Source organism: Myotis nattereri, assembly GCF_964212035.1.
Source record: "Myotis nattereri genome assembly, chromosome: 4".
NCBI lineage: Eukaryota > Metazoa > Chordata > Mammalia > Chiroptera > Vespertilionidae > Myotis > Myotis nattereri.
This window is the reverse complement of record NC_138079.1, coordinates 43,325,608-43,347,970: the sequence shown is the minus strand read 5'-3', so window position 1 is coordinate 43,347,970 and position 22,363 is coordinate 43,325,608. Positions and strand designations below refer to the sequence as shown.

The window sequence follows — 22,363 nt, the reverse complement described above, 5'->3', positions numbered from 1 at the left end:
CAGGTTGAGAACCGCTGGCTTAGAGGAAATTTTAAGTACCCTGACTGTAAGCAGAATTAGTGCTCTTGGCTCCTGTGGTAACCTAGGGCAAAAATTGAGTTTCCAAATCAGGGGAGAAGCTGTGTTACTATATATAAACACAGAGAAATCTCACTGCTGGGTAACTCTTTGTATACAGGTCCAGCTAGATACGTTGGCCAACATACAGATCAGAAAAATAGAGAATTTGGGGGGCTGGTTCAGGCCAAGTAAGGTCCCAGAATAAAAATAACCTGCCATTGACACTGGGGAATAATTATTCTATTGTCACGGGCTGTGAGGTATCATGGAATGCTATGATTCTGAGATTTGCTTGTTGCACAATAGATAACGTTTGCTTACTTTTCCTTTATTTCTCTATTTTTCTTTATAAATATTCCTGTTTATCAATTGAGGTGGAGCTCATGCAGCTGAGGAAACTGATGGTAACCTATTCAGCTATCTAGGGGAAAGGTTTCCCCTGGCTGTTAAGTGGAGGCTTGTGTTAAGGGAAGTGTCACAACCTCATAGAGTAGCTTGGTCTGGAGCATCCCAAGCCCAACAACAATACAAAAGAAAAGGTGAGAGGTATTTCATTTGCTCTTTAGTCTTCTTCATTAGCAGCAGCACAGAGAGTGTGGAATAGATTAATCCATCCTATTTGAATCAGTTCATCCAAGGTTGGAATTAAAAGCAATTTGTCCATGTTTGTGGGTTTTCAGCAGTTGCTAGTGCAAGCCTCTAACAAGACAAGCGAAATCTATTATGAAAAAGAGAAATGAAAACTTATTACCTCATGTTGTAATACTTTACTGACCAACTTTTAGAGCTAGTAGTAATAATGTAAGTATATTTGCTCATCATTTATGGACACAGTTTTGTCTCTGAAATTGAAATTGAAATGGGGACAGAATCTGCTCTCCTTTGATGCATTAAAGCTGATTATGGCAGTTGAATTTGTCATCTCACTTGATTCAACTTATGCTAAATATAACAACCTTTTCCAGAGCAATCCCACTCAAAAAAACAGTGGAGACATTCTAAAGAACATAGAAAATAAAAATGAAATGAAATAAAACAAAGTGACATTTTAAGACTACAGTGTAGGTGTTACATAGGAGGAGGGCAACAATGGGGTGACCCTGAGAATTAGGCTATGGAAGGAAATAGCCTTTTGCCAGCTGAGCACAAGTAATGGGTAACCCAGTATGCAGTCCCCTCTCATGCAATGGAGAGACTTGACTTTAACCTGTCCTCATGAAAGGTTTTAACACATCTAAGGAAAGACTTTCTCCGTCAGAAAGGGAATTGGTCACACACTGATGTTTGGGAATGGTAGCATGGATAGAGTCAGTGAGGCAAAAGCTGGCGGTGGACATGCGAGTACTGTCCAGAGAAAGGTTGTCCTGGCCCCACACACAGCCCTTCGGGTCCAAGAGGAAGACAGGCCACATGGTGCAAATGGATGCATCAGGTAATTATAAGCTGATCCAATTAAACATCAGCCTTGTTGCTTGCTGAGCAACTTTCAATTAAATTGGCTTCCTTGTAGTTTGTCTAGCACAGCGGTTCTCAACCTGTGGGTCCCGACCCTTTGGGGGTCGAACGACCCTTTCACAGGGGTCGCCTAAGACCATCGGAAAACACATATATAATTACATGTTGTTTTTGTGATTAATCACTATGCTTTAATTATGTTCAATTTGTAACAATGAAAATACATCCTGCATATCAGATATTTACATTATGATTCATAACAGTAGCAAAATTAGTTATGAAGTAGCAACGAAAATAATTTTATGGACGGGGGTAACTACAACATGAGGAACTGTATTAAAGGGTCGCGGCATTAGGAAGGTTGAGAACCACTGGCCTAGGACTTGCTGCTGCTGATGTCCATCTCGAAAGAGAAACCTTTTAATGACAATAGTGTTAGTCTGCTGATGATTCCTCAGCCTCCCTCACACACTGACAGGAGAAGAGTTTCAGCTCCGAGGCTGAATCCACAGACTGTTCTCTATGAAAAGGAACCATCTGCCAGTCTTCCCTGTGACACCTGGCCTCCCGGGGACCTGCTCCATGAGTGTCAATAATCAGCACTCATTTTACTAATGATGTGAATGATGTAGTTTCAATAAAACACATGATGGCCTGGCTGGTGTGGCTCAGTGGATGAGCATTGACCTATGAACCAGGAGGTCACAGTTAGATTTCCCGGTCAAGGCACATTCCTGAGTTTCAGGCTTGATCCCCAGTAGGGGACATGCAGGAGGCAGCGGTGGTGGGGAAGATTACTGATGATCTCACTCCCACCCCCAACAGTAAGGCAAGCTTCAGCTCTTTAGAATATGCCCTCCTATCTCCCCAGGGACTTGTAGACCTTCACAGAAGGTCTCCCGCTTGTGACCAGGCCATGCAAGCCCCTGGGCATCCTTCATCTAGGCTGCACTTGATACTTGGGCCACTTAGGAGAAGTCCATACCTGAGACAGTCAACTCCTACTTAGCTTATGCTGCCACCAACTCAGTACTAAAGAAACAAAACCTTCCCATCTCCTATTGGAGCTTTGTTTTAATGCCAAAAATAAAACCATGAGAGGGTAACACCTTTTCCTTGCTTCATCTTTTCTCATCTAAATTAGGATAATGTTCTAAGGTTGAGTATTGAATGTTAATTATTTTAAAGGATGTAAAGTGTCCCTTAAAAGATGACTTACCGGAATGCTAACATTTCCAAGTTCTTTGGAGTTAAACATTTCAACAGGGAAGGAGTATGAGGAAGCTCTTGGTTTTATCTGAATCTGGAAGTGATGGAATAAAATCATCAAAGAAAGGGCCTCTCAGTTATGAGTACAATCTCTTCCCTCCATGGATAAGCTGAGGTCCACAGGTGTTCATTTACTTCCCCCAGAGAGTCAGCAGCAGACTGGGAGGAAAGACCAGTGCTCTTCTACTTTCTCACTGAAATACTGGGCTGTAAATGAAGGTCTTCATTTGACTCTTATGAGGATCCTGGGCAACAGAAGAGCACTCCATAGCTCCCTGCCTGTTTTCCTCACTTTGCTTCAATTCACAGTCTCCTCCACTACACTCATACCCCAAATTGGACCTTGGGCTATAATATGCATATGTTCATAAATAAATATGGGCAGCCACCCCATTTTCTTCCACTCTTCTCCCAACCATTGGCCAGCACCACATCCCTGGGCTCCAGCACTGCTCTTGGTCTCAATCAGCTTGAGCTGGTTGCTGCTTCCAAGAGTCCTGCTATATCAAGAGAGCACTCTTCTGCTCTTTCTGGAAATACCACCACTTCTGCTAGGGATCACTGTCATGCCTGCTGGGGACTGCAGTCATGTCTGTAGGAGATCATTATTTTATCTGTTGGGAACCATACTCATGTCTACTAGGTACTGTTGTCCCATCAGCTGGGGACCATAGTCATGTCTGCTGGATACTAGTGCCAATCTGCTGAGTACCCTCTGATGCTTTGGATCCTGTGAGATTCCAAAGCTGTGCAGCATTTTGAAGTGCAGTTTGATAGACTGACTCTTTCCTGGTTAGGTGGTGTATATATATTTTAGGAAGTTGTGGTGGTGCCAAAGCAACACTGCCTTATAACACCCAAAAGCTTCAATGAGTTTTTAATGAAACAGCTCTGTTCGTAATTTACTTACTAGTATAACCCCACCTCTATAGGGGGCTTGACAATGAATTATTGGGAAACTGGGCCAGGAGACAGAACTAAGAGCTGGGCACCAATCTATATTCAGAATCTCTACTTGTGAAGTTTTATTACTGGGTCAAGTTCACATTCATCTTACCTTAGGGTAAATTTCCTCCAAATAGGCTTATTTATGAGGTAGCTACTGCTACGGCTGTCATTTATTGGGTACCTACTACATTCTAGGCCCTGTGCCAAGAGCTAATTTTACCTCACTTAATTCTTACCAAAGTCCATACTTTTTATTATGTTCCTATTTTACAAATGAGGAGTTGGAGGCTTGGGGCGGATATATGACTTTTCCAAGACCACACTGCTAAGATTTAAACCCAGACCTGTGGAATTCTTACTCTTACCTATTCCATGTGCTTGGCTATGGCTAAATCCCAGAGGTGGGGAGAGATAGGATTCCACGTAGGCCCCTTCATGTGCAGCTAAGGAGTCCCATGGATGCCAGCACTGGTGTGGTGGGAGGAGGGGGACGAGGCAGAGGGAAGAGGAGAGAGGATCTTTGGCAGAGTCGAGTGCTGTGCAGGAGAGTCTAGGATGAGGTCCCAGTGGAAAGACTGACTATTTCCTAAAGATACCTTTTAATCTGAAGATATTAACACCACAACTTCAGTAGGAATGAAGTTTCCTGAGCTGTAAACTTGGGTCTTAGTTTCACCATACTTGTGGGTGGGGATGGAGACTTTCTCACTAGGCATGTTTAAGTTATTAGTTGTGGAGTCACTCAGATAGCTTCAAGTGATGGATGCTGGAGGTCAGGATGCTGGGGCAAGAGAAGCACAGGAATCTACAGCCTTAGGGAGTGGGGGGCTGTCTCAGTAAGAAGCCCTGGGGCTTCATAAGCATCTTAGCTTCAACTTGTGGTTGGAATTTGCCCTCAAAGAAGAAAACAAAGCACTTTCAGGAGCCCATTGGCCATTGTAGAAGTCAGAAATTGGTCGCTCATCTCCCTCAGTTTTTGTCTCTACAGTTCTACTATGATTTCCTGTTCCTGCACACTGGCTCCTCTCTCTGTCATATTCCAACTTCATGAGAGAATCAGTTGGCTGTTTAGTCCCATGCTACTTAATACAGTGCTGCTATTGGTAAGAGTTTTATTACCAGGCTTCTTCAGAGGCTGCTGATCTTGTGCTTAGCATATAGATGGCGCTTTTCATAATAGGTTCCAATCCCTGGTCCAGTCAGTGGCAGGAACTTGTCCAGCTGTTTTGTTTAGAAAGAGGGGAAGCAGGCATTTAAGCTTTTCTTAGTTTCCTTTCTTTCCACACACCATTATTATGTCAAATACCCAAGTACCACTAATAGAAAGTAATTAATTTGTATTAGTGCTATCTGATTTGTGTCTGATTTCGGTCAATATAATTACTGTTTTCTTTATAGAAGCAGAATCACATTTCAGTACCTTTTATATTCTACATTAAGTGACTTGCTCTGATATGTAGAAGGTCTTAGAGAAGCATCTAATTCCAGAGGTAGAAATAGAAATAGAGCTCAAAGTCAGATATTGCTTCATTTAGTTCTCCTCGTGACTTGGGGTTGTGGGGAACAGGAACCCCTTTGTACAGAGCTCTGGGAAATCTGTGATGGCTCATTCGCAAAATCTAACTAAGTTTGGTGTAGTCATCATTACTCAAGACATCACCTCTCAGTTCTTGTCCCATTTTTAGCTCTCTTTCTGCCTCTGGGCTTTGTGGGTAGCTTCTTTGGTAAAATAGTTTTTGATTTAAAATAGTCAATAAACGGAATAAACTGAAGCAATGATTTTCTTTCCCTCTTGCAACTGTTCCCCAATGTCCACTCTCCCCTTCCTTCCCCTTCATAGCTGAGTATATTGCCTCCATCCAGGGACTGTATTTCCCAGCCAACTTGGCAGCTATGGTGGCTGCCCTAGGAGTTCTAGATAATGAGATGTAAGTTGAATGGGTTTCTGCAACTTCCAGGTTATATCTTTTCATAGCTGCTGTGTTGTGCTGCCACCTAGCCACCTGGAAGGTTATTAGCTGACAGCCATCTTTGGGAATTGCCTCAGCTGAAAAGAGCTGACTCATCCAAGGCCATGCCCCGTTCCTGGAATAGCTTGAGTCTGGTCAAGGGACACAAGGCCCAAATTCAAATCCCAACTCTAAGGGCCATGTCTTCATCAGTGTTCCCCAAAAGGTCAGTTGAGACCTTAAGACTATCCTGTGGCTTAACTTCTCCCTCTGCCCAGTTAGGCTTCCTCCCCCTTCTTCTCCAACCCCCACAGGTGTTGATCTCAGGAGTACTCCCTAAGGAACCTCCTACACACTAATGCACACCACAGAGTCTGTTTCCTAGGAAACTCACCCTGTAACACATCTTTAAAAGAAAGCTATTTGCCCACCTCTCTGCTTACCTTTCTACAGGTTGGAACACAAGAAGGGTGGTGGTTGTTAAGTCCAGATTTCAGGATCCCCAAAAGACCACCAGGGAGCGCCGTGTCCGATGCAAAAGCAGATAGAGTCTTTATTCGAGCTATCTCGGCTCCCCGACCACACTCACCGACGCAGCGGCAAGCGGCAGAGAGAGACCTAGCTCTGTGGGAAGAGGGGTTTTATAGGGGGGTTGGAGTAAGGGGAGGAGAGAGGACTGTGGGCCCTGCCAATTGGCCAGGTGCAAGTCGGGGTCTTTTTACACAGGATGTGGTTGTGTCTATGGTGCGCACTTCCCTTGATCATCATTGGTTAGTTTAAAGAGCAGAGGCTTGGGCTTCTGGGAAGAAGCTCCTTGCCGAGCACATGGCTGATGGCTGCTGCCTAAATATGGAGGATCCGGGGTAAGATGGAGGGCGTAGCCCTTGCCCTCTCAGTGGTGAGCCAGCTTTGAACATATGGATAAGGAGAATGACTTCAGAGCAACAAGATAGAAAGTAAAGGGTGTCCCAAAATTCACGCAAGATTTGAATTTTGTGTGAGCATTAACAACAACAACAAAAAATAAAAGCCTAATTTTAGTTGGTTTATTGAATCAGATTCTAATATCTGTTGCCTTTTGATTTCAATCCCTTCAATTTGATAAGCATTACCAAGCACCAGTTATGGCCCAGGAGCAGGGACAATGAAGACCAATGAAGACCATGGCTTTGCGTATGTGCCAGCAAATTTGTGGAGGCCATTTACCCAATGTGCTATTCCATACATAACCCTATACTGTATACTTTATGAATCAATAAAAAATTTACAATTTTTAATTATAAACCTGTGTTTTCTATCAAAATTACTTCTTGCGTGAATTTTGGGACACCCTTTACTTGGGTCAGTGGATGACTTCATGGATCAAGCTCCCCATGAATCCTGGACCACTGACCATCTGCATACTTCTAATCTGTTATAAGAGAGATTGGTCAAATTTGTTTTATTTGAGCTATTCTATTGGGCTCTATATATTAGAGGAGTTTATCCTAGGAGTTGGGGAAAATGATCTATTCCTGTCAGATAATTTAGAACCTTGTAGACTGCTGTAAGGATTCTGGATTTTATCTTAAGGGCAATTGGTCTTTGCTGCATCTTTAGGCATCATTTATTTTGTTTGTCTAAAGAAAGAACTGAGGACAAGAACTGAGTTTCTTCACCCTTACAGCAGAATTGTCTTGACATAATAGGAATACATCTCTTACATTTAGTTAGAATGACTCAATTAGCCTGGCTAGTGTTGCTCAGTGGTTAAGCACTGACACATGAACCAAGAGGTCACTGGTTCGATTCCTGGTCAGGACACATGCCTGGGTTGAGGGCTCAATCCCCAGTAGAGGGCATGCAGGAGGAAAAATTAGAATGACTCAATTAAAAATTTTTTTTTGCATTATCCTCACAAAATATGAAGTTGTAGATTTAAAACTAATAAAGGCAGAATAAGAAGTTCATGCATTTTCTTTGGAATTTTCTTTGAACTACTGTTCTTTCGAGTCTCTCTTCACTGGAAGTGGATTTGATTTTTCACTCCAATCTGGCAACCATGCAGAATTTGAGTGGAAAATAGGATTAGAACTGAAAATTCCTTACAGGAAGGAATGATTAGTGACTCTCTATATACAAACAAAGAACAGTAATTAGAGTCACAAGGACTTGAAAGGTTAATGCTTTAAAAACTTCTCTATAATATGCATAACCACATTACCTTTTTGGTTTAGACAGCAAACTAAATTCATATGTTTTCTTGGGGAAAATAAAAGCAACAGCACCTTAGCAAAATTCCCTGTCAAATTGTTTTCTGAAAATCATGTCGTAAACAGTTTCCCACTCTGGTTCTCTACACATCTCTTGGCAATTTGTTTGTTTTGGACACAAACGCATGATTATTCAGCTAGGTGGTCTAGGTTGGAATTTCACTTATTGCTATCCAAATAAAACACTCCTTTTCCAGAAATCAGCAGACTCTGTACTAACTGTTCTTTCAGAGCCTGGATGAGACTATGCTGGGAATCAGAGCCTTCTCACAAGTACTTCCTACGGCCTTTTCCTCTCAAAGCCCTTGAGAAGCAGGACCTTCTCTACAGTGCCTCAGATTGCAAAGCAATCCCACATCCGCCAGCTTTGCAACCTCTCACCACTTCCCATCAGTTCTCGTTGGTGTCTCTCCCAAGGTGCTGTAAAATGAAACCAGAGTTCTAGCCAATTAGCTCAGTGGACAGAGTGTCGGACTGCAGGTTTGATTCTGGTCAAGGGCAAGTACCTCAGTTGGAGGATCCTCCCCGGCCCAGGCCCTAGATGGGACGTGTGCAGGAGGCAACCAATTGATGTGTTTCTCTCATATTAATATTTCTCTCTGTCTTTCCCTCTCTCTTCCACTCTAAAAATCAATGGAAAAATATCCTCAGGTGAGGAGAAAGAAAGAAAGAAAGAAAGAAAGAAAGAAAGAAAGAAGGAAGGAAGGAAGGAAGGAAGGAAGGAAGGAAGGAAGGAAGGAAGGAAGGAAGGAAGGAAGGAAGAAACCAGAGTATGGCTTTCTCTTCTGTCCTCAAGTCCAGGACAGGCTAGTTTTCTATTAAAATACATGTATCACACTTACTTAAGTTTCCTCCCTCAGAACAGTGGTCCTCAAACAGGGTTAATTCCCCCTCCCCCCTCCTGCCCCTCCCCCCCCACCACACACAGACACCCCTCCCCCATCCAGGAGTGTCCTTGGCAATGTCTGCAGATATTTCTGGTTGTTACAACTGAGGGATGCTACTGGCATCTACTGAGTAGAGGCCAGGAATGCTGCTGAACATCCTGCAATACATAGAATAGCCTCACAACAAAGAATTATCTGGCCCCTGCCCAGCTGGTGTGGCTCAGTGGTTGAGCATTGACCTATGAACCAAGAAGTCACAGTTTGATTTCCAGTCAGGGCATATGCCCAGGTTGCAGGATCGATCCCCAGTGCAGGGCATGCAGGAGGCAGCTGATCCATGATTCTCTCTCATCATTGGTGTTTCTGTCTCTCTCTCCTTCTCCCTTCCTCTCTGAAATAAATAAAAAACTATATTAAAAAAAAAGAATTATCTGGCCCCAAATGTCAATTGTGCTGATGTCAAGGAACCCTGTTTCAGTCAGATATAAAATTATTTTCCAAATTACTTGTCTATCATGTACTTTGGATTTTATTCAGGAGCAGTATTTGGAAACAGAATTTGCCCCCTTAGATTATAGTTGCCATATTTAGGAAGTAAAAATACAGGAAGCTGAGTTAGATTTTTGGTTTTTACTTATATGAAAAAAATCATCTGTTATTCATATGAAATTCAAATTAACCTGGGCATCTTGTATTTATCTGGCAGCCCCACCTTAGATGGAGACATTTGCCTTAATTTTTCACTGCTGGAACTGCTTTTATGTCTTTATTTAAAGCACAGATTTTAATTAAAAGATGCTCACTGGTTTAAAAAATCTTTTATGTTAACGTGGTATGTAAACAAGCTAATCATCTTTCAGAAAGACTATATTACTATGAGCACAGCCTGAGATTATCTTTAGTTTCTTCTTTGAAAAGTCTATCAATCTGATTTTTGTTAACATTGATGTGATATAATAAACATTTTTATGCTCTTATGCTCTGATAGGAATGGTCCAATTTATTCTGGACCTAGGCCCAATTTGTCCTAAGATTTTACCCCAAATATACAAATCAGGGTCTTTCCATTCCTTTTTTTGTAGGAGCATCTACTACTTTCTTCACCCTTAAAATAAAACTAAGTAGTTATTATTTGAGAAGAATATAAATAATCAGTACTGATAATTACTATATAATAAAAGCCTAATATGCTAAGTGTCTGACCATTCATCCAACTGTTCCACCAGCTGCTATGATGCACACTGACCACCAGGGGGCAGACACTCCAACTCATAGGTTAGCTTGCTGCTGGAGTCCGGCCGATTGGGACTGGGCAAGACAGGCTGGACACACCCTGGAGTCCGCCCATGGCCCCTCCCATGGTCCCTCCCATGGTCCCTCTTCGGCCCTGAAACCGACTCTCTGACATCCCCCAAGGTGTCCTGGATAGAGAGGTTACAGGCCAGGCCGAGGGACCCCACCGGTGCATAAATCCGTGCACCAGGCCTCTAGTCTCAGATAAAATCCAATATACCATTCACATCACCAGAAGAAAAGTGACAACAAGACCCAAACTATAATATTTGTTTTTCATAAAAATAAATGCTATGTCAACATGAGCTGAGGTTGGAAGACTTGAATCCTGGTTGAGGTTCTGCCACTGGCTCACCCTGAACTTCTCATCAATTCTCTGCGCTTCAGTTTCACTCACAGACAAGGTGGGCCCCTGAGGCAGATGGGCCTCAAGAACTGTGTCAATTGACAGGATTCTAGTATTGAGGCTGAACTTGACTGAGAACCAGGACCTGGGTAGCTGCTGAGTCCTACAGAACGGGCATACATAGTGGGTAGCAGAGGAATGTCTGCTTCTTAGAGGGAGCTAACCTTGAATACTAGCTACCTGACTTCATGGTACAAACGAATTCCGGGACGTGCGAGGATGCCCCGGCACTAAGCTCTGTTTTTGATGATTCGGGACAGCATGGAGGATCTCCTTGCAAGGTTGCAGATGCACCAGTGGTAAATGACACTAAGTATTACTTAAAAAGGAAGACATTCATACTATTTTCTGGATTTTCTGTTTAGTAGCATTGAGGCACTAAAATAAGTATTCACACAAGAAAAAACTACTACTGTTTAATTTAGTCTTTTTAGACCATGTTATTATATATGTCTATGAAATGCATAAGAAAAAATAAGCTTAATGACTGCCTATTAGTATCCAGTCCCAATATGGTCAAGTCTGGGTCTGTGCATGTCTATGGGCTGTGGAGCTATGAATAAGGATGAACACCTCCTGGGTTTCATACTGTTATTCATTGGGCATCATCCATTCTCCTTCCTTATCTGATCCTCCTGGGACTTCGGTGTCTTTGGTCTCATATTCTGGAATGTAAGCTCCATGACAGAAGGCATTTTTGCCTGTTTTGTTTATTTGTGAACCCAGAAGAGTGCCTGGCACATAGTTGGTGCCCAGTAAACATTTCCTGAATAAATGACTGGCATGCCTCCTTCATTCCAAGCCAGCTTTGCAACTGTAGTTAGAATCCTTCCTCAGCCATTTCCACTTCAGACATTTTCTCTGTGGAACGTGCCAGCAGGGTGGTGTTGAGTTACAATGGAGGAACAGTTTCCAATCTGACGGTGACGGATAAGAGAATCCGAGGGCAGAGGTCAAGCTCCAAAAAGAACTAGAGCAGAGGAGAGTTGACCAAGCTGGGAAATGAAACCTCCTTGTATTTTATAGCTGTAACAACAAAAAAGGAGTTTCCACGTTCCTTTTCTGGAAACTATTATTTTTCAGGAAAATGAAAATGTATACAAAACCCTTCACTTAAAAAACAATGCCACAAAGTATAAACGTGTGCATAGTGTTCCAGGTTACAAACAAGTTTAACATGTACTATCTCTCTGGATTCTTGCAGCTCTGCACCAGCCAGGCAGAAGGGGGATCGGTGCCCCTCTTTACATAAAACAGGACTTTGAAGCTCAGAGAATGGAAGTGAACCCCTCAGGCCAACACACGGCAGAACCTGGCCCAGACTACAACTCACCAGAATTCACATCTAGTGCCCCTCCTTCCTAGCCAGGCTCTCTTTACCAAGTTGAAGATGCTTTGTGGTTTAGGAATATTAGAATATACTAAAGATGACTTAATTTAATCACAATATGGCATGTCTGATAAAGTAAAATTTAAAGAATAGTTAATTCAGATAACTGCCAATTTACTAATTACATTACCCTTTATACTTATTTTTATTACATATGGAACCACAAGCTGCTAAGCTTTAAAAAATCCATAATGTATTACTTTATGCCAATATAGAAAAAGCTGGAGAATATTACATTAACAAGGAAGGCATTCATACTGTTTTCTGAATTTTCTGTTTAGTGGTTGTGAGGCACTAAGATAAATGTTCACACAAGGAGCTAAGAAAAACAACAAGGAAACTCACTGGAATTCTGTGGCACCAAAATATATCGAGGGCAACTTTCCCACATGAACTTTGTCTAATTACTGTCATTTCTGAGTTATCATTATTATCCTAATTTTTAATTGATCATTACTTTTTATTTACCACAGGCCTAAAATGCTCTAAGTTGCAGCTTTGCCCCAGTGGGTAAACACTTCTCTCATATTTCATCTACTTGTTTATCTCTAGATTTTTCTGAATTTCTGTATCAAATCCACAGGCCACTGAGAAAGGGAAACTCCAGCAGGTGAGAAGCAAGAAGGGTCCAACCTAGTGTCCTGCCAAGGCCTAGCCCGCATGATGTGTCCGGCAGGATCCCAGACCTGTGCTTGAGAATGAGCATGATGAATTGCACCATGTCACCAACATTTGAAAGCATTAGCCCCAACGTATAGAATCCTGATTTCCCCAGGCCAGTCAAATGCAGTGCTGATCCCTAAAACTTTTCCATTTTCTTAATTTGAAGAGAAAACCAAAACCTTAAGGCAACCCTGAACAACACTTCAGAAGACCTAACTCCAACTTCAGCTCAGCCACTGTAGTTAGGGTTCCTTGTGGAAGCTACCTGCTGTGGGCAGAAAGTGAGAAAGCTAAGCTGGAAGGCTTTCAAAGCCCTTTAAAAGAGTTGTCCTTTTTAGTTTCCTTTATTTTTGCCTCTCTGGCTGTGATTCAATTATGCCACATTAGGGGAGCCCCAAGTATGAATGACCTGTCCTCCTACTTCCCATCACATATCTCCCTGTACTCAGCTGCACTTTTAACTTTTAAATAAACAGACTTGAAGAGAAATGTTCAAAACCCACAATATATGAAGAACTCCAAAATCTCTCACCAATCTGTTTCTAATTATAAACACCAGATGCTATAGAGGAAGATTAACCATGCAGACAACTTGCATGTAAATTATATGTAATGGCAAGAAAGGGGTCCTGAGGGATACAGGATTTCACTTTGAACTGGGCTGAGGCATCTGCTTCTGCCCCCAAAGGGAGTAGTTTAGAGCTGCTTTAGGTTCATTCATACTTACATGTTCATTGTTTTTTTTTCTTTTCTTTTTGAGGGAATTGCATTTGCTATCCATTTTTCCTTCTTTGGAAGAACTTCTTTTGTGTCTGGGTTGTAGATATCAGAGTGCCATGGGCAGCTGCTTGGCCTCATATTTGGTGAGAAATGGTTGGAGAGCTTATTCAATCAGGGCAATAGTTGGCAGGGCAAATCCCTAGCAAACAGCATGGTGTGACCTGTACTCTAACCCTTCACAAAGCTCTTCGGGTCTAAAATATTCCCTTCTCTTTTTCTCTCTCCCTATTTCTTCTCTTGGTCTCATCTCCTACCCCTTTGACACCTGTCTTGCTCCATCTCTCCTTTCCCTAACTATTGCCCCAATGTCCAATTCACTTTTTGAAAGTTATGAAATGTTTCAGGCATTTATAAAGGTGTAAGAAATAATATAACAAACATTCATTCCTACTATTCAGTTGTTTGTTACAACAAATTATTGAAGCCTCTTCTCTATCTCTCTCCTGAAAATTCCACTCTTCATTCTCCATCCCAGGAATTAACCACAATATTGAACTTGCAGCTCATTCACCTGTTACAGGCTATAATACAAAGTGCTAAAAAAAACAAACTTGCTCTTACTGAAAAATTACATTCCCTGGTTTTATGATAAGAATCAGGGCATTTAATTAAATTTATAAAGATAAATATGAAATAAAAGTTTTGCAATGAACTTTCATTGAAATAATAGTTCCTCCACCCACTTCCTGGGCAGGGGTACGTACCAGTTAGGCTTCCCCATCAGTGCACTGTGTGAGGAAGTCTTTTTCTGAATCTGTATGCATTTAATGCTCTTTTGTTTAGTTCTCAGGCATTCCTTTTTTCTCTTTCTGGAGTTTCTCAACTGTCCTATGTTTTTCTCCTGACTCATTACAGGACTCACCCCAATGACATTTACTGCTTGGACAATTTATTCTTGAATATAAAATGTTCTCTCTCTGCTCCGCACCAAGCGATTATAGTTCACTTTTTCGGCACCCTCTCTATTTAAATGACTTGGTAAAAAAGGATGAAGACCATTCACATTAGGAAGGAGCATGAGGTCATCCAGAAGGGTGCTTCCCCGCCCTCCTGGGTCAGGATGACTGGTAAACACAGCCGAGGGCAGAGTCCTTGGGCCTCTGTTCCTGTTTGGGAAATGCTAATGGTTTAGGGGCAGCAGAGTCATCCTTAGCAACTGGGCCTCCCCTGACATCCGTTGAGGGGATGTCAATCCCTGATGCCAGGACTGGGAGAGACCTCTGCTCCCATCAGGCCCAGCAGATATGCCTTGAAGGAGGTGCCCTTGATGTGAAGGTCTAGTCTCAGGTGCACATCTATGTCCGGCAGCTACTGAAGGCAGTAGTGCCTGTTGTGCAGCCACCAAGTGTAAGTCCAATATTAGATGCTGGAGAGTTTGCTATTTTAATATTAATGACAGTTAACAAAACCAAATAGAGTGCATAGTATGGTATAAAATATGAGAGTAAAAGATGTCTAATCAATGACTCAAAGTTCAAAGAATGTTGAAAGTAGGATTATAATACTAGCTTTTGCAAATAATATTATTTTCCAAATTAGTATTTTGTCCTTGTTATAATATGATTTATTTTATTTACACCTTTGGTAAATAGTTAACTTTGAGAATGCCTATGAAGTAAGTATGATTTAGTGTAAAAAGTATAGACCAGTGATGGCGAACCTATGACACGCGTGTCAGAGGTGACACGCGAACTCATTTTTTTGGTTGATTTTTCTTTGTTAAATGGCATTTAAATATATAAAAAAATACCAAAAATATAAATCTTTGTTTTACTATGGTTGCAAATATCAAAAAATTTCTATATATGACACGGCACCAGAGTTAAGTTAGGGTTTTTCAAAATGCTGACACGCCGAGCTCAAAAGGTTCGCCATCAATGGTATAGACTTTGGAGACAAACAGAACTGGGTAAAAAAAATAAAAATAAAAATAAATTTTCATGTAATGACTTTTCGGGATAAAATATTTACTCTTGGTGCCTCCAAGCCCAAATTCCTTAGGGTGGCTACATAGGACTCTGACTATGTGGTCTTATTTCTCATCATTATTTATTGCTCACTTTGCCCTCTTGAATGTTGAAACCACATATACTATTTCTCTGCCCAATGGATTTACTGAAGCTATTATGTCTGCCGAGAACTCCTCCCCCGGTCAGCTGCCTGCAGAGAGCTTACCTGACACTGCTTCATCTCCAAGCCCTCTGCAGATGGGTGAATGAATTATCCTTCCTCCATATCTCATAACACCCTGAACTTACCCCACCAGCATGAACTACATGGAATGGATGTCATATTATTTTCTTTAATAAACCATTCAGTAACTACATCATACTTATCTTGGTATCACTAGTGCCAGCATTTAGTAAACTCAATAAATGCTTGTTAAACTGAAAGAGATAGAAATATAAAATGAGTATAATACTATCCCTAGAGTTATTGTGAGGAGGAATCCAATAATTCTATTGCTAATTCTGTTACCCAAACTTTTCCTAAGGTATTTTTCAAATATAAAAACAAATACAAAGTACATGCAAAAAATATATATATTGACAGTCACCTCTAGATGTCATTTTTGTACTCATAACATTTTTCCATAGAAAAATATGTTCAATACATTCAACAGAATTGGGACTATGCTTGCCAATTTTAAGACACCATTTGGCTTATGAAATCCAAATAGAAGAAAGATACTTATGAACCAGATGAGCAGTTTAATTTAGAGTCAACTGGTCTGTGTTAATTTTTATAAACTGTTGGCCATATCTGTAAATACAAATTATCTTTTTTATGTCTAATGAAGATTATTTATTGCATTACAGATTGAAATTAATGTCTATGCAACTAATTTGTAGGCCTGTATTATTTTAGAATCCCTTTAAATGCTAAGCAATTTCCCACTCTCTAGAACAGTGGTTCTCAACCTGTGGGTCGCGACCCCTCTGGGGGTCGAACGACTCTTTCACAGGGGTCGCCTAAGACCATCGGAAAACACATATATAATTGCATATTGTTTTTGTGATTAATCACTATGCTTTAATTATGTTCAATTTGTAACAATGAAATTGGGGGTCACCACAACATGAGGAACTGTATAAAAGTGTCATGGCATTAGGAAGGTTGAGAACCACTGCTCTAGAATGCCTAGAGTTTCTTCTTATTTACCATATATTCAAGAAGTACTTCATTCTTCATGTTTCAAATAATCATTGATGGTTATGAGGAAGACATTCTCCAGATTCCAACCAATGAGGAATTTACTCTGTAACTCAAGGAAAGTCAAGAAACAACATCTTCCTTCCTCTGAAGAGGATGTTTATGCCAATACATCCAAAGATTACCTAGCAATTCCTTGTGTGCTCCAAGCACTAAGAACATGTGCTCATATACTTAATATTCCTAGTCAATGTGACACTTGAATTAAGCTAATTTATTCAGTGCAAATATGACCTTGAATTATAGAGTAATATTTTAATATTGTGCTAAAGATTCAAATTATCTTAAAAATAAATGTAAAAAGACACTGTTTTAAAAACAGGTCCATGTACATAATGAATACATCTACACATAAAAAGATCAGCAAAAATAAAATTTTCAAAATGGAGATCCTCTGGGAATATTTCTTTTGCCTGAAGAAGCTTCTACAACAATTCCTGCCTTGTAAGCCTTCCTCCCCCACCCCTGAACACACATACATGTTCTTGGAGCACCACTCCGGCTATACTGAGTCACTGTTCCACAGTGGAAAATATACCCAAGAGAATCCCCTCTGGACTTGCCTTGCTCATTCTCCTTTATCCTGTTGGTTTTCAGTATTTAATTAGTCTTGAATGCAAGTTCAAGGTCACTTAATTATCTACTCCAATAAAGAGGGGGAAATGGTGTTTATTGATGTAATAGTCTTATTGTCCCATACTTATAATGGAAATCAGACGTGTGAAATGGAAGGCTATGGTGACAGAAACAGAAGTATTGGGAAGCAAAGGGATGGATATACTTTTTGGAGACAGGGATCAGCAAAAGAAGGAAGATTCCAAAAGTGGGGGAGAAGATGCAATGGAAAGATAGAACAGACGTCAGTGGAAACCACTATAAGGAGTGGTAGACATTGTGATGAGAAGCAATGGATGAGTCAGACACTGCAAACTGAATAGGCAATACAAGTTCCGTTTTTTAAATAGTTGAACATGTGTTGTGTCCTTCCCTCCCCTTTAAGGGAACTCCTTCAACTATGAGCATCTATTATGTGTTTGCTGAGGGCTGTGGGGATATAAGACTTAGTTCTGCATTTGAAATAGAAAACCAGAGGCACATTTATGTGTGGGCTACCGTATGGTGTGAGTAGATACAGTAATACAAAATGAATAGTAATTCACAAGTATTCACATACAGAGACATTTCACCAAGTAGTCAACATATATTCTCTTATATACCTATTAAATATACCTTTGGCTTGATTCTAATGTTGTGGCTTCAACACCTTGATGACTATGGGAAGCAGAAGATTTTAAGAGCTGTGAATAATCTAGATGTAAAACTGTCTTGTGACACCATTTCAAACTCATTGGACTCTTTCATCTTTCCAAATCACTTCCATTGCTCAAAATATACACTAATGCTTTTTAGTCTGCTAAGATGACATTTAAAGCATTGATGTAATGGTTGACATTTCAATAGGAATAAAGTGGGGTTTCAGACCAGATATGTGTCATCTTACACAACTGATATAATTGTGTATAGATAGAATTATATATATATATTAATTTCTAAATGCTAGGGGAGTTTGCTATTTAAAACAATTTATGTATAGCCCTAGCTGGTTTGGCTCAGTGGATAGAGCATCAGCCTGTGCACTGAAGGGTTCCTTCCGGGTTTGATTTCAGTCAAGGGTATATGCCCAGGTTGCAGGCTCCATCTCCAGTAGGGCGTGTGCAGGAGGCAGCCAATCAATGATTCTCTCTCGTCATTGATGTTTTTTTCTCTCTCTCCCTTTCCCTTCTGCTCTGAAATCAATAAAATATATAGTAAAAAATAAACTAAACACACAGATCTTAATTTAAAAAAATAAAACAACTTATGTATAAAGTGAAGAATGCCTCAATAATGAACCCCACTTATCCAGATGGCAGAAGTTCACAAAGCAGTGCTTATTTGTTCTCCATTATTACTGGTAGCCTATTAACCTGGAAAAGTTACTACAGCTCCCTCACAACTGAACAATACCATGGAATGACTTAAGTTCTGGAAATAACTAGGATTATTTTACCAACTAATTTTCAAACATTTCAGCAAATTATACTTTGTTCATAACTTTTTAATTACCACCTTTAAAAGTGAGGCTTGTGAATTTAATGTGTTTTATTCCTAGTAAATGGGACTAATTCACTAAAGGAAATATAAATAAATTTATATACATATAAATTATTGCATAATATACTTTATAAACATAATTGTATTTAATATCACAATTATATAATAATATATATAATTAATATATATTAAATATAGTATAATTAATTGTCATATAAGTATATAAAATATTATATAAATAAAATGTAATTATGTTATTTATAACATAATGTGTATATGTACATTATAAATATCTATATATTTAAAAGCCTAAGTAACCATTCTACTGTTTGACCAGTAGCTATGATGCTCACTGACCACCGGGGGCAGACGCTCAATGCAGGAGCTGCCCCCTGGTGGTCAGTGCGCTTCCACAGGGGGAGCGCTGCTCAGCCAGAAGCTGGGCTCACGGCTGGCGAGCGCAGCAGCGGCGGTGGGAGCCTCTCTTGCCTCCATGGCAGCACTAAGGATGTCTGCCGGCTTAGGCCCACTGTCAGTCAGATATCCCCCAAGGGCTCCTAGACTGTAAGAGGGTGCAGGCCGGGCTGAGGGACCCCTCTGAGTGCACGAATTTCGTGCACTGGGCCTCTAGTATACATATAAATTCATTTATATTTCCTCCACTGAATTGAATATCCTATATAATAAAAGGGTAATATGCAAATAGACCAAATGGCGGAACGATGGGTCACTACAACATACACTGACCACCAGGGGCAGACGCTCAATGCAGGAGCTGCCCCCTGGTGGTCAGTGTGCTCCCACAGGGGGAGCGCCGCTCAGTCAGAAGCTGGGCTCACTGCTCACGGCTGGCAAGCACAGCTGTGGTGGCGGCAGTGCTAAGGATGTCCAACTGCCCCAGAGGGCTGCTGCCCCACTGCCCCCGAGGGCTCCCAGACTGAGAGAGGGCACAGGCCAGGCTGAGGGACCGTCCCCCCCCCCCCCAAGTGCATGAATCTCGTGCACCAGGCCTCTAGTATGTAATATATTTGGATATATTGGCATGGGCAAAAATATGTTTACAGTTGTATAAAAATAAATAATATAATAATAAATAAATAATAATACAAGAATAAACTGGCATACTCACAACTGTACACCTACTTTTGCTCACCTCTGTATATACATTCAAACATAGCATTTCTTTTTCTTTAAGAAAACTCTGAAAATGTGTCCTTAGCCAAAATAGAGGATGCTGGATTAGTTGTATATCATATGGATGATTCCCAAGGTAGACTCAATCCCAGGAGTTTATCTAGTGCTAAAATTGTGTCCTGGAGAGCTCCTTAATCCCAGCTGTACATCTTATTCATCATTACCAATTGTGGAGAGCCATGTGGTCAGCTGAACATCACTCAGTGGTCAGCTGAATATCACTCAGCAGCACTTCTGGGAAAACATTTAAATCTCAGGGCCCTGCTAATGAAAAGATGTCCTAAATACAAAGGTCCACATTTTTAATTGCCATCTCATTGAAGTTTCTGAATATCTCTTGTACTCATGTGCTCAGCACAAAAAGGCTCTTAGCTCCTGGTTGTTGTCACATTCCTTGGTATTACTTGGCTTGTTGGTGCATCACTCCAATTTCTGCCTCCCTCTTCTTTTAAAGAATATATTTTTATTGATTTAAGAAAGGAAGGGAGAGGGAGAGAGAGAGAGAAACATCAATGATGAGAGAAAATCGATGATTGGCTGCCTCCTCCAGGTGCCACACAGGATCAAGCCTGCAACCCAGCATGTGCCCTTGACTGGGAATTGAAACCGTTACCTCCTGGTTCATAGGTCAATGCTCAACCACTGAGCCATGCTGGCTGGGCTCTGCCTCCATCTTTACATGGCTATCTTCTCTCTGTACGTGTCTGTGTCTCTCCGTCTCCTTCTCCTTATGACAACAGTAATTGGATTTGGGCCCATTCTAATTCAGTATGATCTCATTGTAACTTCATTGCATCTGCAAAATCCTATTTCCAAATAAGGTCGCATCACAGGTACTAGGGGTTAAGACTTCAGAATACCTTTTTTTAGGGGGAGGGGAACATTCAACTTACAACATATGGTAAGACAATGTTTAGCTTCAGGAGAAACTGCCAAACTGTCTTGCAGTTTTGTATTCATGTCAGCAGTGAACGAGAGTTTCTGTTGCTCCACACCCTTGTAAATCAGTTGCCATTGTCAGTTTTTTTTCCTTTTTCCATTTTAGTCATTCGAACAGGTGTATAGTGATATCTCATTGTTGCTTTAATTTGCAATTCCCTAGTGACAAATGATGTCGAGTCCATCTGTAGATCCTCTTGGATGAGGTGTCTTAGTCCATCTATAGATACTCTTGGATGAGGTGTCTATTCACATCTTTTTTCCCAGTTTTAAATTTGGTTGTTTATTTTCTTGTGGGGCCTTAAGAGTTCTTTGTATATGTTTAGACACAAGTCCTTTAATACTTATGTGTTTTGCAAATATTTTTTCCAGTCTGTGGCTTATGTTTTCATTCTCTTAATAGAATTTGTTTTTTTGTTATTTAATTGTATGTATTTTTTTCCTTTGAGACTTTGTCTTTGACCCATTGATTATTTAGGAGTATGTTGTTGAATTTTCAAGTGTTTGAGAGTTTATTGTTGTCTTTCTGTTACTTATTTCTAGCTTGATTCTAGTATGGTCAAATAATATATTTTGTATGATTTTATTAAAATTTTTTGTTGTGGTTTGCTTTATGACTCAGTATATGGACTACCCTGGTAGAATGTGGTTCTGCTGTTGTTGGATATAACATTCGATAAATGTCAATTGGATCCTGTTGTTTAATTTATCTAGAGCTTTGCTTATTTTATGTATAGTAATTCTATCAATTGCTGAGAGTGGGGAATAATTGTAACTATAATTTTTCTATTTATTCTTTCACTTCTATCAGTTTTTGCTTCATGTAGTTTGAAGCACTGTTGTTTAGTTCACACATTTAGGATTGCTATGACTTCTTGGTGGATTGGCCCATTTGTTGTTATATGATACCCTCTTGTCTCCAGCATTTTTTTCTTTGCTCTGAAGTCCACTTCATCTGACATTAATATACCAACTCTTACTTTTCTTTCCTGATCATTATTTGCATGGTATAGCTTTTCCATCCTTTTATCTTTAACCTGTCTATGTCATTATGTTTGAAGTTTCTTGTAGATAGCATATGTTTGTTTTTCATTCACTCTGCTAATCTGTCTTTTAATTGATGTATTTAGACCATTTACATTTGGAGAAATTAGTGATTTTTGTAGGGTTTAAGTCTGTCATTTGATTGTTTTCTGTTCGATCCCTGCTAGTCATTTAATTATTCCTTTTTTCTCTCTCTCTTTTATGTGGGTTATTTGAACATTTCTTAGAAATCTATTTTGATTTATTTAGTGTTTTTGACTATGTCACTTTGTATAGTTTTCTTAATGGTTTCTCTAGGTATTACAATATACACATATAACTTATCACAGTCTACTGGTATATGATGTTTTATCACTTTGAATGATGCATAGAAACCTTATTTCCATTTAGGACCCTTTACCATCCTCACTTTTAAAATATAATATTCCTGTTTTTACATAAATTGATCATTATATCAGAAGGTATTATTTTTGTTTCATGTAATTCTTTTTAATACAAAATACAGACAATAGGCTTACTATGCTAGA

At 40.2% G+C, this 22,363-nt stretch overlaps 1 long non-coding RNA gene across 1 annotated transcript in view; it reads right to left on the bottom strand.

Moving 5' to 3' along the window:
• Positions 1-369: 369 nt before the first annotated feature.
• LOC308517584 overlaps positions 370-22,363 on the bottom strand; it is a 27,736-nt gene continuing 5,742 nt past the window's right edge. The window contains exons 2-5 of the long non-coding RNA XR_013995855.1: positions 6,125-6,305; positions 4,852-4,953; positions 2,735-2,818; positions 370-778 (exon numbers count right to left, since the gene is read on the bottom strand). This is a non-coding gene — a long non-coding RNA (uncharacterized lncRNA). The remainder of the gene's footprint in view (positions 779-2,734; positions 2,819-4,851; positions 4,954-6,124; positions 6,306-22,363) is intronic.